Below are 6679 nucleotides of genomic sequence, written 5' to 3'. Positions count from 1 at the left end.
AATATCAAACTGAGCCCTAGATTACAAGCTTGAAGCTTTTATGTAGGGCTCGCAACAAGGTTCAGCTTAGCGCGGCTTGTTCCAAAAAAAAAAAAAAAAAAAAAAAAATCTCGTTCAAAGCAGCTGACTCATCAAGCTACCAAGGAAAAATTCAGATCCAGCTTCTAGTATTTCTCAAGCCTAGTCACACAACGAAATTGCATGAGCAATTGGAAAACCGAGCAACTCGCGGCTGGCCGAGGGAGGACACATTTGCGTCTCAAAAACGGCCACAACCTAACAGGCGAACACTGCTGAAAACGCAGAAGCGACGAAAGGGCGAAGCCACGCGAGCAACTGATTTCCATCTCACACCCTCTTTGACGGACGATTCAGTAAAACAAATTTAACTTTCAAGCTGCTATGCCACACGACATCCATAGGTTTCAGCTTTCGAGCACGAGAAACATTTTTCAGAATCTCACAGCTGATCCCGGCAACGCGCGGCGCTATTCGCTTCAGCTGTTTCGACATGGCAGCTGAAGCCAGGGTGCCGCCGAGACGTGAGCTTCACTTCCAGAGCTTCCGCAGGGACATGTTCTTCTCCGAATCCTTCTTCATCACCTTCGCCACTGCCATCTCGAAATCCTCCCGAGTGACGTGCACCCTTCTCTCGCTAAGGGCAAACATTCCGGCTTCTGTGCAAACAGCCTGGAAAACCAAAAGTCAAAATCAAGGTGAGTTCCTGTGCAGGATGGTATTTAACTACATCAACAGAATGATTATTATGTATTGTTCAATACATAATAGTATGTTTTATCATGCAATGATCCATTCAGAAATGTTTTCTCAGCTTGTGAGGGTATGCTTTAGAAATCCAGATGTTGGACTACAAAGTACAAATGATACCTATACTCACCTTTAGCTCTGCACCTAATGCTCCGTTCATCTTCTCAGCGATCTTATTCAGATCAATGCCGCGGATCAAGTTCATTTTTCTTGAATGAATCTTCAATATATCAATGCGGGACTGAAAGTGCGGTAGATTATAGGTTAGTAAAACATTAGAACTGATGTGATTAGGCAGTATCAACTTAATTGATCGGGAACTAATACTGCGCTGAGTATTGAATCACTTACAAATTCATTAGGATTTGGAAATTCTATCTTCCTATCAATGCGCCCAGGCCTCAGGAGAGCTTGATCCAAAATGTCTACCCTGTTTGTCCCCATAAGAACCTTAATCTTGTTTGATGCTTCAAACCATCAAGTTGGTTTAGAAGCTCAAGCATGGTTCACTGAACCTCACTATCACCATTGCCAGATCCCGACTCCATCCAAGCAGATCCAATGGAGTCTATTTCATCCATAAATATAATGGATGGTGCATGTTCCCTATCAAAATTAAAACGAGGTAATTATGCCTCTTGGACTATGTAAACTATGTATACATTTAATACAAGGAATTTTCTTAGAACCCTATTGGAGTAACAGTGACGATTGAATGCAAAAATGAACTGAGAACGGTTACCTAGCCATCACAAAAAGTTCACGAACCATCCGGGAACCCTCTCCAATGTACTTCTGAACTAGCTCAGAACCTGACACCCTAATGAAGGTGCAGTCTGTGTGATGAGCAACTGCACGAGCAAGTAACGTTTTTCCAGTACCTGGAGGGCCATAGAGAAGGACACCCTGAAGCATGAAGGATAAATATTAATATATTATCCACGGAATAATGACTCAACTGATGTCAAACAAAATATAAAATGGTAAAAAATACCCTAACCTTTGGTTGGGCAATTCCAAGACTCTCAAGCAGCCCAGGATGCTTAATTGGAAGCTCGATGACCTGAAAATTGAGTTATTAAGCCAGACTGCTAACAGTAGTACAAACGTACAATACAACAGATGTGTGCAATGAAATTCTTTACGAACCTCTTTGATCTCTTTAATTTGCTGGTCAAGACCACCAACCATAACATATGTAGAATCAGGAACCTTCTCAACCTTCATAAGATTAACCAACGGATCGACTCTGCTGGGCAGGATAAGATGAAGTATATAGCTGCCACTTTGAAGAGCAACTCTTGTGGAAGGCGTGATTTTTGTAATATCGATACTTTTATCAACATCTACGATATATTTGCCTTCTGGATGCACCTAAGAGATTGCAACTAACTAGTTAACTAGAGTAGGATGAGTGGAAACTCAGAGCTCCCATGCCAATACATCTAATATAATAAGGGCCATACTTTTAACCACCGTATGCAAAAACAAAAGGAAAACAGGGGAAGTGAATAGGCAAATAATTTTTTTCCGAACTCCCTTGGTTTTCAGCGACTATATATCAGCTTTAAATTATGGATATTTTCACAGAAATCAAAAGTAGTATGTCATATCAAATGATGAATGTCTGGTTTCTGAAACTGAAGATGAATGCCATAGATAAAGCATCAATCCGGTTTCTATTCCATTCCCTATTTAGTCACATGACCAAGTACTAAATGTTTGCACAATTGCATCTTCTCTGCACATTAGAAAATCAGATAACGCATCTCTATCCTAGTTTGCATGTATTATTTTTTAATAGCACAGTTTTGGATGTTGTAGAAAGGAGGTAATTGTTCCTATCATATAAAAGTAATGCTCAATCAAGTAAAGAGTATATAGCCATGAATGAAATACTGTGCTTCTTCCATTATGCCAAGGCAAGACTGACATGTTCCTACACCGCATAAAAAAAAGTAAAGAAAGAAAGGAGATGTACCTTCACTAGAACCTTTGATTTCCTCATAACCTTCACAACCTCACCAACATGTGAACCTGGTTCTTGAAGCAGCTGCAACTCCTCCCGATGCATTTTAACTGCAATGCCAAAATTGCAAGACAAAGATTGAGGGTGGTCAGCAATTATAACATGGTTCATACGGTCATACCAAAAATCCTTATTGACATATTATATACACAATAATGCATAGAATCACCACCTTATCTCAGAGATAAAGTATTCCATGGATTCTCAGTGCAAATAACATGATAAAAGCTGATGCCTTTTTTTAGTTGATAAAAGCTAATGACTTGGCACAGTAAAGTAGTGGAATTTAACCATGGGAGCTGCGTGAAATTGACAACATAAGGAGATTTTCAGCAGCTAATTGAACAAAGTTCAGTGTCGTAACAGTAGGTAAGTTTCAATTCTGAAACGAGATGTAACCATCCCCAGAGTCTGGACTACGCAGACTAACAAGATTCACCAATCTCCAGCATGAAAACAAGGAATAAAACAAGAACAGCAATTCCCCACGGCAAGGACACTTGAAACATGGAGAAGCGTAGTTAAACGCCACCGATTAAAACCCCAACACGTGATTACTTGGATTAAACATGAACTGAGAACACGATACAGTGGATCGTCTTTTGGGTACTACTCCACACGCCCCGAATCAAACCAATCCAGGAGATCAACCGACAACGCGCTAGGAGGAGAGAGATTAGGGTTTCAAGGGATTGGCGCGGTACGCTCCTCGGGAGTTGAGGTCGTTCCGCCCGGCCTCGAGGCGGCTGAGGTCGTCGATCCTCTGCGGGAGCGCGAGCTCCAAGTCGTGGAGGTGCTGCTGGTAGTACCGCCGCAGCCCCTCGCCTCTGCCCCTCTCCTTCGCTGCCGCCGGCTCGTCGCCGACCGCTGGCAGCGCCGAGGGCTGCGAGACGTCCATCGCCACCGTCGCCACCGCCGCGGTTTGGTCGTATGTTCGAGTTTGGTTTCGATGAGGAGCTGCTTTCGTGGGCTTGGTGGGCTTTAATCGATTCTGGGTCATACAGAGGTAGCCTTCTCAGTCATTTTTATTTTTATATATTTGAAAAATAAAATAAAAAGTAAAAATAGATGTTTATTTGAAAAAAATTGCAGAATTAGACTATTGTCACCCGCAATTTTTAGAGCAATTGAATGCAACATTGGTTACTCTTCTGAGACTAGCTCTGAGTTTTACCACCACCCAATTTCCAAATAGCAATATAGCGTTCTCCAATGCCAGATGACATAACATACTGGCCATCATTGCTAAAAACCATGCTCCTCGCAGCCACCTAAAATGTATATATGCGTGTATGAATTACGAGAAGCTAGGCATAAACAGAAGAATAAAGACAGAACAATATACGCTAGTCTCAGAAGAGTAACACCAGTAAACGAGAGAAGAAAAGACACTCACCGGATGTCTAGAGAATTTTTTAATCTTTTTGTTATCAAAGGTTGTCAACTGGCCAGTTGTCTGTTGCTAAAATATTTCCATCTGATAAATTCAAGTACAAGCAGCATTTCATTACAGTGAATCATGGTAGAAATATGTTGGGTATGGGTTGAGTACAAGCAAAAGGATGTGCACATGCATACTTTGCTAACTTTGCTAAGATATATGTATACATCTGGATAAATGTTGGACCTATCATCCTACAACTAAAAGGATCTTAACAAAAATAGGCACAGATAACCAAATAGACATTTCAGCAATCAGCATATATCAATATATAGATCTTATAAAGTGATAAAAAAACATGTTGAGGCCAGAATGTCATACAAACATCATGTCCATGAAAATAAGTCATCTCTCAATGCAAATAGCAAGATATTCTTCATTGATTTAATGTGCATGTCAGATAAAATCCTGTAACATTTCTCATCAGACTACAGGGGCTAAGTGGCATCAAAATTTGATTAGTGCTGGGTGTACTCAGTGCAATAAAGATGGTACTCATCCACATTACATAATTTAGCATGAGAGAAAGCACAGTAAAGCCAACATGCTCGTTAACCCAAGAAATCATTTCACCATTGAGATTCAATAGAACAACAACACTTTATATTACGATTTTAAAGAAAAGACAACAACTCATGAGATAATGTAAGATCAGCATTCTTACCCAATAGTAGTCAAGCCTTTGAGCTTCTGCATGTCAACTGCCTCTAGGATAAGACCAAGAAAAAAATCTCACTACTCAGTAAAATATGTAAAGAAAGAAAATAGAAGGTGAAACTGTTTGATGAGAAGCTCACAGAATCTCCCTTTGTGTCTGGACTCCTCAAATCTTATTAGTAGTCAAGAAAGAACACAATACAGGTCCTACTTCCTAGTAATGAAGAGTAGCAGCTAGTGACAGAGTTTTGAGAGAAATAGATAATAAGTTATCTCAGGTCTCAGGTATAAATAGCTCCTCAAACTTCTAAAGAAACAAGCTCTTACAATTCGAAGCATCGTTACCTAGTGCCTCTATTTGGAGCCGACGCATCTCGAGATGCAGAGTCTACTCATTCCATCAGTTAGAATGTTGTATTATATGTTCACACCAGAAGCAACCAAAAATCTATTAGTCGGAACAAAATCAAACCCAACGAGAAGGATATAGTGTGTCGTCGTCTTGGAACCGCCCCCTACTGGATGTCAGCACTGAACTTGACCCACCGAAGCAGCTATTCCCAGGCCCCATAAGCTCCCCGACGTCTCCATCTTCCACCTCCACATCTGTCGCAGGCTCCACCTCTGGTAGCGCACCAACAGCGGTTCTCAACCGAACGAAACAAACGCCGCGTAGCTTGGGCGACGAAATGATGTGGTAGGATTTTTTTCGCGTTGTTACAGGGGGGCTCGTAGCCGAAGGAGGAGAGGCGGGTCTGGATGGCGTCGGCGTGGCGTGCGTAGACGTTGAGTGCCTCGCCGCAGTGGCTGAGGAGCTCCTTGAAGGAGATGGCGCTGAAGGCCATGGACTCGAGGCGTTGCAGGTTGGCTTGGCGCGGCGACGTCGTGGCTAGGCCAATCTGAGAGGGGAACGGGGCCGGGTGGCGGCGGAGGGAGGGGAAGGGGGGAGGCGGCGTCGTGGCTGGGCCGATCTGAGAGGGGGACGGGCTGCCTGGCCCCGGGGGCAGGGGCTGGGGTTGGGACGATAGAGGTGCGGCGCGCTGGCCCGGTTGCGGGGGACTGGTTGAGGGAGATGCGGGAGGCCGTTTGGGTGGGGAGCAGGTTAAATTCGAGCGGTAACTGAAAATGTGCGATTATTTGTTAAAAATTTGACTAAAATTCGTATAAAATTTATTTGTTAAAAATTAAAATTTAGATAAAAAATATCAGATTCTCCGTTTCGTAACGGATCGGTTACCGAGCAATTTTCTCGATTTATCGAGCGGTTTTCTCGAATTTTTCGTATTGTCAGTAACCGTTCGGTTTTCTCGATTTTCAGTGAAATTAAAAAAAATCCAAAAAATAGTTTAATCTTGTAAAAACAATAACTAATTAATCTGAGCTTTAAATCAAGTAAAACAAATTTTGTTAGTTTTCTTTGTAACATGATCTACATGATAAAAATATTTATAATCATAAAAAAGTTGAAAATTTTCTATGAGAAATGTATTTATTAAACCAAGTTAAATACATAGTTTACTCTTTGCTAATCCAAAAATCATGAAATTAATTTTGTTAGTCTTCTTACATGATCCTATATCTTTTAAAAATATATGAACTTATAAGTTAGTTATTGTATCAAGCAGGATTGTGTAAATGTGTTGCGACTAGATTAATTCATAACTGACCCATCACACCTCTAAAATTAGTGAAACCACTTTTGTTAATTATGTTTATAAGTTAGTTTTATTAATTTCTCTATAATTTTTACAAAGTTCTTGAGCATATAGTGAATATATTAAGAA

General features: G+C 41.1%; 1 pseudogene; it reads right to left on the bottom strand.

The window, feature by feature from the left end:
* Positions 1 to 309: 309 nt before the first annotated feature.
* LOC133926970 (26S proteasome regulatory subunit 8 homolog A-like) lies at positions 310 to 5929 on the bottom strand (annotated as a pseudogene).
* Positions 5930 to 6679: the final 750 nt, after the last annotated feature.

This window comes from Phragmites australis, chromosome 8 (genome assembly GCF_958298935.1).
Source record: "Phragmites australis chromosome 8, lpPhrAust1.1, whole genome shotgun sequence".
NCBI lineage: Eukaryota > Viridiplantae > Streptophyta > Magnoliopsida > Poales > Poaceae > Phragmites > Phragmites australis.
The sequence above is the reverse complement of the archived record's forward strand: the minus strand, read 5'-3'. Positions and strand labels throughout refer to the sequence as shown.